The 12,441-nt window shown below is 46.6% G+C and overlaps 1 protein-coding gene and 1 long non-coding RNA gene across 6 annotated transcripts in view; one reads left to right on the plus strand and one right to left on the minus strand.

Annotated features, from left to right (window-relative positions):
* LOC122543929 overlaps window positions 1-10,223 on the plus strand; it is a 16,022-nt gene extending 5,799 nt beyond the window's left edge. The window contains exon 3 of the long non-coding RNA XR_006310191.1: window positions 8,273-10,223. This is a non-coding gene — a long non-coding RNA (uncharacterized LOC122543929). The remainder of the gene's footprint in view (window positions 1-8,272) is intronic.
* LOC122543927 (zinc finger protein 226-like) overlaps window positions 1-12,390 on the minus strand; it is a 21,191-nt gene extending 8,801 nt beyond the window's left edge. Inside the window, exon 1 of one of the 5 annotated variants that reach the window (XM_043682854.1) lies at window positions 12,291-12,390. The gene's annotated coding sequence lies outside the window, so the exon portion shown is untranslated. Of the gene's footprint in view, window positions 1-11,190; window positions 11,345-11,790; window positions 11,976-12,127; window positions 12,270-12,290 lie in introns of those variants that run through there. The other 4 variants (XM_043682858.1, XM_043682860.1, XM_043682857.1 and 1 more) reach the window with 4 other exon arrangements.
* Window positions 12,391-12,441: the final 51 nt, after the last annotated feature.

Genomic DNA, 12,441 nt, shown 5'->3' on the forward strand with positions numbered 1-12,441 from the left:
GCAGTAGCCTACCATGGGGAACGTTATCAAACGCCTTACTAAAATCCATATATACCACATCTACCGCTTTCCCCTCATCAACCTCCTTCGTCACCTTTTCAAAGAATTCAATAAGGTTTGTGAGGCACGACTTGCCCTTCACAAAACCATGCTGACTATCCTTGATCACATTATTCCTATCCAGATGTGCATAAATCCTATCCCTTACAATTCTCTCTAAGACTTTGCCCACAACAGAAGTGAGACTCACCGGCCTATAGTTACTAGGGTTATCCCTATTCCCCTTTTTGAACAAGGGAACCACATTTGCTATCCTCCAGTCTTCTGGGACTACTCCTGTAGACAAAGAGGACATAAAAATCAAGGCCAGTGGCTCTGCAATCTCCTCCCTTGCTTCCCAGAGAATCCTAGGATAAATGCCATCAGGCCCCGGGGACTTATCTATTTTCACCTTTTCCAGGATTTCCAATACCTCTTCTCTACATACCTCAAAGCCATCCATTCTACTTATTTGTGCCTCTGTATTCTCATCGACAACAATGCCCTGTTCCTGAGTGAATACTGAAGAAAAGTATTCATTCAGTGTCTCCCCAATCTCTTCTGCCTCCACACGCAACTTCCCCCTACTATCCTTGACTGGACCTATTCCTACCCTAGTCATTCTTTTATTCCTAACATACCTATAGAAAGCCTTAGGGTTTTCCCTAATCCTATCTACTAAGGACCTTTCATGTCCCCTCCTTTCTGCTTTTAGCTCTCTCTTCAGGTCCTTCCTGGCTACCCTATAACTCTCAATCGCCCCAATTGAACCTTCACGCTTCATCTTTACATAGGCCGCCCTCTTCCATTTAACAAGGGATTCCAATTCCTTATTAGACCACGGCTCCCTCGCACGACCCTTTCCTTCCTGCCTGACAGGTACATAATTATCAAGGACATTCAATAGTTGCTCCTTGAACAAGCTCCACATATCAATTACGGCCTTGCCTTGAAGCTTACTTTTCCAGGCCACACATTTCTTCATGCCTCACAGCATCATAATTTCCCTGCCCCCGTCTATATCTCTTGCCCTGTAGTGCACACTTATCTCTCTCCATCACTAGAGTAAAAGTCACTGAATTGTGGTCACTGTCCCCAAAGTGCTCACCTACCTCTAATTCTAACACCTGGCCTGGTTCGTTACCCAGAACCAAATCCAGTATGGCCTCACCTCTTGTTGGCCTATCTACATATTGTGTCAGGAAACCCTCCTGCACACATTGGACAAACACTGACTCATCTAACGAACTTGAGCTATAGCTTTCCCAATTAATATCAGGAAAGTTAAAGTCTCCCATAACAACCACCCTATTACTTTCACTCTTCTCTTGAATCATCCTCGCAATCCTTTCTTCTACGTTTCTAGGACTATTAGGAGGTCTGAAAAAACTCCTAACTGGGTGAGCTCACCTTTCCTATTCCTAACCTCAGCCCAAACTACCTCAGATGGCGAGTCTTCATCCATTGTCCTTTCCACCGCTGTAATACTATCTTTGACAAGCAATGCCACACCTCCCCCTCTTTTACCCCCACCTCTGACCCTACTAAAACATTTAAACCCTGGGACCTGCAACAGCCAATCCTGTCCCTGTTCAACCTATGTTTCCGTAATAGCCACAACATCGAAGTCCCAGGTACCAACCCACGCTGCAAGTTCACCTACCTTATTTCGTATACTTCTTGCATTGAAAGGATTCTCAATTATCCGACTTGCTGAGTCACCAGTGAGTTCATAAATGACTACAGTGTTTTAGTTTCTGTTTATGACAACCTAGACCTAACCATGTTGAATGCGATCTCCTGCTGATGTTAATAAGCTTCAGCCCAATTGCACTGTCTAATACAAAACAATGCCGGAGGTCTGAAATAAAAACAGAAGTGACTGGAGAAATTCTGCGGGTCTGACAGCAGAAAGCAGAGTGAACGCTTCGAGTCCAGTGACTCATCAGAAACGAAAACAAATTGCTAGAAAAGCTCAGCAGGTGTAGCAGAAACTGAAGAGAAAATAGAGTCAACATTTCAGGTCAAAGAGTCATGGAATCCTACAGCACGGAGACAGGCCCTTTGGTCCAAGCCGACAAAGCACACTAACTCCATTCCCCTGCATTTGGCCCATCTCCTTTTAACCTTTCCTATCCATGCATTTGTCCAGATGCCTTTTAAATGTTGTTTCTGTACACACCTCAACTACTTCCATGTGACTGCTCATTCCATATGTATACTACACAGTATAAAAACGTTGTCCCTCAGGTTCCCTTTTATTCTTTCCCCTCTAACATTAAACTGAATGATTCACAAACTTAACTAACACATTCTCTACATTGTGGAGACAGGATGCCAATTCGCGCTGAGAATGTGTATAAGGTACGAGCAGGTAGTGAAAGAACACCAAACCTGATCGCAACACTGACTGGGAAGGAATAGAGACTAGTGAGTGGGTCCTAATCCGAAACTGGGACCCCACTGGAAAGGGCCATTCCAGGTGTTGCTCTAAACCCCCACTGCAGTGACAGGGAAGGGAAAGAATCACTGGATTCACCTGAGCAAATGTAAATGGTGGATGACAGACCAAGGGAAGGAGGAAAAGGACTGATAAAAACTAATCTGTACTTCTGTATTGCCAGTTTTGCTAATGATATATCACGTGCATCTATACTTGCCTCCAGTAAGGTGACGGGATGGGGTTACTGTGGGAGATTATTAGCATTACGATGGCTTAGCAGGGATATTGCTAGAAAAGCTCAGCAGGTCTAGCAGAAACTGAAGAAAAAATAGAGTCAACATTTCAGGTCAAAGAGTCATGGAATCCTACAGCACGGAGACAGGCCCTTTGGTCCAAGCCGACAAAAACGTCCATCCACACTAACTCCATTGCCCTGCATTTGGCCCATATCCTTTTAACCTTTCCTATCCATGCATTTGTCCAGATGCCTTTTAAATGTTGTTACTGTACACACCTCAACCACTTCTATGCGACTGCTCATTCCATATGTATACTACGTCTGTCTAACCAGAGTATTGAAGGGAGGGTCAAGATTTGCAAGCTGGGTAGACGTAATCAGGTCCATCATTTGTGCAGGAGAAATATTCTCACTTGTACCAATGAGCAAGGGAACCAGTTTGAGATGCAGAAGGTTACTAAAATCAATTACTGCAATGGATTGCTCATCCAAACAGATTGTAAGTTGGTCCTCGACCAAAGGAATCTGCGACAACTCCCATGTTGGTACTGGGGCTGCAAGTTTGACTATACCTGCAGGAGGGACCCTGGAAGGGAGAGACCATCACCTTATTGTATGACAAATGCAGGGGAATGGAGTTAGTGTGGATGGACGTTTTTGTCGGCTTGGACCAAAGGGCCTGTCTCCGTGCTTTTAAAGCTATAAGGGAGGCTCTGAAAAATAACCCCTCCCTGCAAGAAATATACCGCCCCAACCCCACTACTGTCTCCATGACTCAGTCCCGCAGAGCCCTCTGGTAAAGAGCAATCGGTATTGACATTCAGGAATACACGGCTGGCAATTATTTCTACCAGGTCTACCAACAGACTGTATGGTGATGGCACCACTGCTTGCTTCCCTCGATCCACTGGAGAGAACTCTCTCTTCTCCAGTGTCCCTCAGTGGGACCGTGGCCTACACTACCAGTGCTCTCTAGCCAGTAACAGTTTGCCACAATGCTGAAGAATAACTCTTCAGTACGAACCTGCACAGACCCCCATGGCAGACTGCATGTATCTTCCCAGCCTTTTGACCACATGGACAGAGCTTGGCTCAAGGGGGACATGTGGTGGGAAGACAGAAGAGGGAAACTTCCCCAGTAACCACTGGGGATATGAGAGATGCTTCACTGGTAGTGGGGCGGGGGGGCAGGGCGGTGGATGTTCAGAAGTGTTCATTTGTAGTGAGAAAACCTTTCACCTTTACCGCTCCTGCCATCGTCACAAGTGCAGACCTACCCACCCAGGACATGCGAGTGTCAATTGCCATTACAACAGCTCCGACTGTGTTCTCTTTAAACGAGGGGAACGGCTCCTATGTGGTAAAGTCGACTGTACCCACCTCACAGTGGATGCCTGTGTCTTTGTCCTTCCCCAAAACAGAGATGGAGTTAAGGAAGTATCGTGTCCCACTGGCGCCACATTTGCCTGGATTAACCATGATTACTCTCACGATAAAGGCTATTCAGAAACCCTTTCTACAGACCCGGGTTATTTTATCTTCTTTAACGGTATGGCCACAAACTTCCTAGAGTCCCCTTACCCTCACTCGGTGGCCCTTGGAACCCTACTTCCCAGGAGGGTACCCTGTCCGGGGCATTAGGGACTGGCACCCAGCCGTCAGAAGTGTGATGTCTCTGAGGAGTTTTGCGCTGCCTATAAAGACCTTCCCACTCTTCCTGCCAGACAGGCAGCTGGTTACGGGGCAGCAGGCATTTTCTGCCTTGGAGCTTCTGGGGCCAACATGGCCACCCATAAATGTAACTATCTTGCATGCGGACTTACCATGCTGGGCAACGCTACCCACACAGCGCTCAAGGTCATCACTCAGAACCTGAACCAACTCAGACTTTTGTCCATGCAAAATCACTATGCATTGGATTACCTCCTTACCCGCCAGGGTGGCGTTTGCCCTATAGCACAGGACAAATGCATCATGGACCTGCACGACGTCACAGCTAATGTTACCCGTTATGTCCACAAGATGGATGAACAATTAGGGTCTATAAAGGAGGGCAAGAGATGGGCCGGAAGGGGAGACTGGAAGCTCGGAGGACGGAAGGACTGGCTAGTCATAATGGCTATTTAGGCAGGGGTGGTTATAATAAGAATCTTCCTGGGAATAGCTGTTCTGAAATGTATCTTACATCAAGTGATAGACTCCATGCAGGGATTATTTCCAACAGGACGGGCTTTGGTGACCCGATACCCAGCTATTGAGGATTCCAAATGGCAACAGCACTGAGGTCGGCCCCCATGCCATCGGTTATCATGAAACGATAAAAGGAGCGAATGAGAATGCATATCGGGTATGAGCGGGTAGGGAAAGAGTGAAGTTTAGGGGTGCGTGACAAAGGCTCAACTGGCATGACTTTGATCGGATAAGAACTTGCAGTAAACAATGAGGTGCTGGAGGCAAGGGTTTGGCTTAACAAGGTGAAGTACATCCCGGGTTTGGTTAAGAAAGAGAAGGAAGCATATGTCAGGTATAAACAGGATAGATCGAGTGAATCTTTAGCATATAAAGGAAGTAGGAGTATACTTGAGAGGGAAATCAGGAGGGCAAAACAGGGACATGAGATAGTGTTGGCCTATACAATTAAGGAGAATCCAAAGGGTTTTTACAAATATATTAAGGACAAAAGGGTAACTCGGGAGAGAATAGGGCCCCTCAAAGATCAGCAAGGCAGCCTTTCTGTGGAGCCACAGAAAATGGGGGAGATGCTAAATGAATATTTTGCATCAGTATTTACTGTGGAAAAGAATATGGAAGATATAGACTGTAGGGAAAAAGATGTGTTGCTGGAAAAGCGCAGTTCTGATCTCCATCATCTGCAGTCCTCACTGTCTCCTGTAGGGAAATAGATGGTGACATCTTGCAAAATGTCCAGATTACAGAGGAGGAAGTGCTGGATGTCCCTAGGACCTGATCAGGTGTACCTGAGAACACTGTGGGAAGCTAGAGAAATGATTGCTGGGCCTCTTGCTGAGATATTTGTATCATCGATACTCGCAGGTGAGGTGCTGGAAGACTGGAGGTTGGCAAACGTGGTGACACTGTTTAAGAAGAGCGGTAAAGAATAGCCAGGGAACGAGAGACCGGTGAGCCTGACCTCGGTGGTGGGCAAGTTGTTGGAGGGAATCCTGAGGGACAGGATGTACATGTATTTGGAAAGGCAAGGACTGATTCGGGATAGCCAACATGGCTTTGGGCGTGGGAAATCATGTCTCACAAACTTGATTGAATTTTTTGAAGAAGTAACAAAGAAGATTGATGAGGGCAGAGCAGTAGATGTGATCTATATGGACTTCAGTAAGGCGTTCGACAAGGTTCCCCAGAACTGGATCAAAGGTAGAAGACAGAGGGTGGTGGTGGAGGGTTGTTTTTCAGACTGGAGGCCTGTGACCAGTGGTGTGCCAAAAGGATCGGTGCTGGGCCCTCTACGTTTTGTCATTTACATAAATGATTTTAATGCAAACACAAGAGGTACAGTTAGTAAGTTTGCAGATGACACCAAAATTGGAGGTGTAGTAGACAGCGAAGAGGGTTATCTCAGATCACAACAAGATCTTGACCAGATTGGCCAATGGGCTGAGAAGTGTCAGATGGAGTTTAATTCAGATAAATGTGAGGGTGCTGCATTTTGGGAAAGCAAATCTTACCAGAACTTATACACTTAATGGTAAGGTCCTCGGAAGTGTTGCTGAACAAAGAGACCTTGGAGTGCAGGTTCATAGCTCCTTGAAAATGGAGTCGCAGGTAGATAGGATAGTGAAGAAGACGTTTGGAATGCTTTCCTTTATTGGTCAGAGTATTGAGTACAGGAGTTGGGAGGTCATGTTGCGGCTGTACAGGACATTGGTTAGGCCACTGTTGGAATATTGCGTGCAATTCTGGTCTCCTTCCTATCAGAAAGATGTTGTGAAACATGAAAGGGTTCAGAAAAGATTTACAAGGATGTTGCCAGGGTTGGAGGATCTGAGCTACAGGGAGAGGCTGAACAGGCTGGGGCTGTTTTCCCTGGAGCGTCGGAGGCTGAGGGGTGACCTTATAGAGGGTCACAAGATTATGAGGGGCATAGATAGGATAAATAGACAAAGTCTTTTCCCTGGGGTCAGGGAGTCCAGAACTAGAGGGCATAGGTTTAGGGTGAGAGGGAAAATTTTATAAAAGAGACCTAAGGGGCAACTTTTTCACGCAGAGGGTGGTACGTATATGGAATGAGCTGCCAGAGGATGTGGTGGAGGCAGGTACAATTGCAACATTTAAGAGGTATTTGGATGGGTATATGAATAGGAAGGGTTTGGAGGGATATGGGCTGGGTGCTGGCAGGTGGGACTAGATTGGGTTGGGATATCTGGTCGGCATGGACAAGTTGAACCAAAGGGTCTGTTTTCATGCTGTACATCTCTATGACTCATTGTGTAAAGCCAGTTAAGGAAGTGAGGAACATCTACTGTGTAACTCCAGATGGCTTCAGCCCCAGAGTAACAGCAGGTTGGATTTTGCTGTTATTGCTGCTGTCAATCCGATCCAGGATTTATTGAGAGACACAATTTGCTTTGTTTTTTCTGTGGTTAACAGCCGTTTAACTCTGGGGCTTAATTTTCTGTCAGTGTTGCTGATTTATGAGGCTGCAATGATTCTTTGAAAATGTGGAAGTGCTAATGTTGGATTGGGGTGGACAAGGTCAGAAGTTGCACAACACCAGGTTATAATCCAACAGGTTTATTTGAAATGACAAGCTTTCACCTGATGAAGGAGCAGCGCTTCGAAAGCTTGTCATTTCAAATAAATCTGGTGTTGTGTGACTTCTGTGCCACAATTAACCCCCCCCCCCCATTCAAGAGTTCTCAAGAACTTGTAGACAATAAAATTATTATGTTTTACTTGACACTAAACAGATGTTTTGTGTAAAATCTACAATTCAGAGTCTGAAATATTCCTCTGATTAATGTCTCCGATTAGAAAGTGAAGAGTGACCGTAAGTAGGGGAAGGAGGAAATGGTGCAGGTGGATTTGGATTTTGGCCCAAAGACATGGGAGACTGTATGGGGCTGGGATTTAATAGTCTCTCCCAGCAGGAGTACCTTGGTATACAATGAGAGCAGATGACTGTCTGAAACTCTTTCCCCATGAATTACAGGTGAAGGATTTCTCCTCAGTGTGAATTCACTGGCATATCTGGAGGCTGAAAGTATGAGTGAATTTCTTCCCATATACAGAGCAGTGGAATGGTCTCTCTCCAGACGAGAGCACTAGTATGCTCTGAGAAGACATGACTGCCTGAAACTCTTTCCACATGAACCACAACTGAACACTTTCTGGCTGGTGTGACAGCAGATTGGATGAACGAGTAAAGCTTATGGTGGTGCCGACACAGGGCGACTCTTTGCCAGCTCTCTACAGCAGATCTTATTCACACATTCCTTATTATCGTGCTGCACTTTTAAACTTAAATTCTAAGTCTATTAAAAAAATTACTAATACTGTTCTCTTAAATCTACTTACAGGTCTGACGATCCTACAAACGTCCAGACGTGAGTATTAACAACGCTGGATGTGTAAGCCTAGGGCAAACCTACACTACCGGCTTCCTGCAGGCCCCACGAGGATACCTGGAACCAAGGCCCAAACCCTGAGCCTGCAGCAACCTGACTCCGCAGTGACCCGACCCAACTCGGAATGAAACCCGCCCCCACAGTGACAAGTCCAACGAGGCCCATTCAGCCCAGGACTGAACTCTGAACCCACTTCGACACAACCCCAAGGGGATCCGACCAACACAGGGCTGAACTCCAATCCCACGGCTACTCAAGCGCGAGGAGGCAGACCTGTCCGACCTCATGACGACTCATCCAGACTTACCTACCAGAACAGTATACTCACACCACCAACACCGAGCACCGCCCAGAAGCAGGAAACCTACCAGAAAACAGGGAAGATATGCAGGGCTGTAGCTGAGACCGAAACAACACTGTTTCAAGTACACCCCCCAAACCTGCCCCATCCCCAGCATACTCCTGGCAAGCTGTTGAAAAGAAAATGACCAGACCTAGACTCAACTTCCAAAGATAACTGAGAGACAGCTGTGTCCTCTGTTTTATGGAGACGTGGGTCACTCCTGCTATACCTGACTGTGCCTCGCAAGCTGAGGGGTTCTACATGCATTGCAATGGGTGATGGGTCTGCCTCAATCAACACTTTCTGATGCTCAGACATAGCAACCCTAGAATACTTCACAGTGAAATGCCATCCCTCATATGTACTACACAAGTTCACGTCCACCACCCTGCCACCTGTGTACATGGTGAAGAATGCTTTGGATGAAATTTACGCTGGGACAAATATTCTGGAGACAAAATTCCCTGAGGCCCTATTAATCGTGGCTGGAGACTTCAACTAAGCCAACCTCAAGATGGTTCTACCAAAATACCACTAGTAAATCTCCTGCCCCAGACAACTCAATATCCTTGATCACTGAAACACAACCAAAGACGTCTACTGCTCCATACCCCATCCGCACTTTGGAAAATCAGATCACAATGCTATGTTCCATCTCCCAGTTTACTAGCCCCAGTTGAAAGGGGAGGAACCTTCACAGAAAGTAATTCAATGCTCATCTGAGGCAATAGAAGAGCTGATACAGGACTGTTTGGAATTGGTGGACTGGACCATATTCAAGGAGTCAGCAGACAACCTAGACAAGTATACCACCACCGTCACAGACTTCATTAGCAGGTACATGGAGAACTAGGTGCCAAAGACGACAACAGTGTGTTCCCCAACAGGAAACTATGGATGAACCAGGAAATCCACTGCCTACTGAAGCCCAGGCACGCAGCATTGAAGTTGGATGACCCACACCTATACAGGAAATCTAGATAGGACCTCTGCAAAGCCATTAAGAGATGCTAAGAGGTCGTACTGGACCAAATTAAAGACCCAAACTAACTATACGGACACCCGCTGCCTGTGGCAAAGCCTACGTAACAGGACACAAAATGAAGCAGAACAAAATAACAGACAAAACACATCCCTCCTGACCCACTCAATGCTTTCTATGCTTGGTTCGAGCAGAACGCCAGTGGGCATGGTGGCACCTGCCCCAACAGCCCCAGGCGCATCACCACTACAAGTGCCAGATCACTCTTCTTGAATGTAAACTGAGGATGGAGTCCCCAGCTGTGCACTCAGATCCTGTATGGACCAGCTGGCTGAAGTATTCACTGACATCTTCAACCTCTCCTTGCTACAATCTGAAGACCTGACCTGTTTCAAGGAGACCACCCTCATCCCGGTACCAAAGAATGGGGTGGCACTGTGGCTCAGTGGTTAGCACTGCTGCCTCACGGCGCCAGGGATCCGGCTTCGAATCCAACCTCAGGGGAACTGTCTGTTTGGAGGTTGCACATTCTCCCCGTAACTGCGTTGGTTTCCTCCCACAATCCAAAGATGTGCAGATCAGATGAACTTGCCATGTTAAATTGCCCATAGTGTTCAGGGATATAAAAGTTAAGTGTATTAGTTTGGGGTAAATGTAGAGTAACAGGGTAGGGGTATGGGTCTGGGTGATTCCTTTTCGGAGTGTCAGTGTAGACTCGTTGGGCCGAATAGCCTGTTTCCACACTGTAGGGGTTCCATGAAAAGACACGCAACTTGCCTCAATGACTCCCACCCAGTGAGTCTGACCTTCATAATTATGAAGTGCTTTGAGATCTTAGTCATGGCCCACATCAACTCTAGCCTCCCAGCTTGCCTTGATTCCCTGTAATTTGCCTACTGGCAAAACAGGGCCACAGCAGATGCTATTTCCCTAGTCCTGCACTCATCCCCTGGAATATCTGGATAACAAGGGCACCAACAATAAACCAAACCATTCGCTGGTGTCTAGAAGTGACATGATCACCTAAACCTCCTTCCACAGTAGTGCAGCTGAACGGCTTCTCTTCAGCATGAATCCACTCATGTGAAATGAGACTTAGTAAATTCTTTCCCCCAAATGAAACATGTGAATGATTTAGCCCAGTGTGACTACGATGATTTTCCAGAAGGAAAGGACAGTTGAGTGTTTTACTGCAGTGTCCACACTTTAACTGTAACTCAATGGTGCTGGCCTCTACATAACTGCGGCAGTGTTTTTCGCAGCCAGAATCAAAATTATATACCCCTCACGTTTCTACAGTTTTTCTATGGTGCCAGTGTCCTTTTGACTCTTCAGGTTGGATGATCAGTTGAAACCTTATTTCCACACAGAACACTTAGTTTCCTTTCAATGTGCATGGTGCAATGTATTTACAGACTAAATGACCGAATAAAGCTCTTATTTAGTGGAGAGGACAATCTCAATCAGACGTGTGTCTCAGAACATTTGCAGTCACACAACCTTTGAATTATTTTCTCAGACAGAACAGGCAAACATTTTTCCTACCATATTCGAAGGGCAATGATACTCAGGTCCTGATAACTCATGTGATCATCAAATCTTGATATGAAGTTTAGTTTGAGTTTTCCACCTGAAACTTGTAACACCCTATAAAAGGAACTTACAAAAGACACCACTGAGAGGGCAGGATCAATTGAACATTCTTCTCTCCTACCTGAAAAAAAATAAATTCCAGTCCTACATACGCTCCCTCCTCCCTACATTATAATCCAAATCCGTCTTTACAATTTTTTCCTCCACTCCCAGTGGTCTCCCTCTTTTTCGTTTCTACAAACTTAAAAATAACATGATCACGCCAATGATTTGCTCCCCTGATCACTGGGATTTTAAAACATCCACTTGCTGCTCCAGCGCCACAAATTACCAGGTCAGAAGTCACACGATGCCAGATTATAAATCCAACAGGTTTATTTGAAGTCACAAGCTTTCGAAGCGCTGCTCCTTCGGTAGGTGAAGTCAACTCCACTCCGAATACTTGTGATTTCAAATAAACCTGTTGGGTTATGTCTCGTGTGACTCTTACCTTCTCCAGCCCAATCCAACACCAGCACCTTCACATCAGGACAAATTACCAGATTCATTCACCTCCAATTCACAAACCGCCTTTCCCGTTTTTTTTTACTGGATATCCCTTTTCCTGTTTTAAAGGTACACAGTCTAAACTCAAAGCCGGGTCTCTCAAGGCTGAAGTGAGGCAAGTCTCATTGACACGAAAGCTGCCACCAGGTCGGAATTCTCCAACAGGCATTACAATAGATCGCACCCTCACCAAGATGGCCGCCCGAGTTCCCCGCCCCGAAACAACAGGCGCCGTACCTTCACCAAGATGGCCGCCCGCGTTCCCCGCCCCGAAACAACAGGCGCCGTACCCTCACCAAGATGGCCGCCCGCATTCCCCGCCCCTAAACAACACGCGCCGTACCCTCACAAAGATGGTGCCCGGTTGCTCAAATAACTTGAAAAGACCATCCCCACCCGCGGGATGAACAAGTGGGCCTGCGGGGCACTTATTCCCGGTCCTCAGGCCTCCTCCAGATGTTGATTAAACCCCCCGGGTCCCTTGCTGCTGCCGTTTCCATTCCTACCTTGTCTCACAATCATCTTTTCTTTCCGGTCTAGCGACCACCCCATCCAGCAGCCGGATCCCGCTCTCCCCACGATAGCCATCACAAGAGGCACCTCCCAGTGCGTGACGTCACAACAGTGGAAGGGGCGTGACTGAAGACGCGTGAGTCC

This window comes from Chiloscyllium plagiosum, chromosome 45, assembly GCF_004010195.1.
Source record: "Chiloscyllium plagiosum isolate BGI_BamShark_2017 chromosome 45, ASM401019v2, whole genome shotgun sequence".
NCBI classification, from domain to species: domain Eukaryota; kingdom Metazoa; phylum Chordata; class Chondrichthyes; order Orectolobiformes; family Hemiscylliidae; genus Chiloscyllium; species Chiloscyllium plagiosum.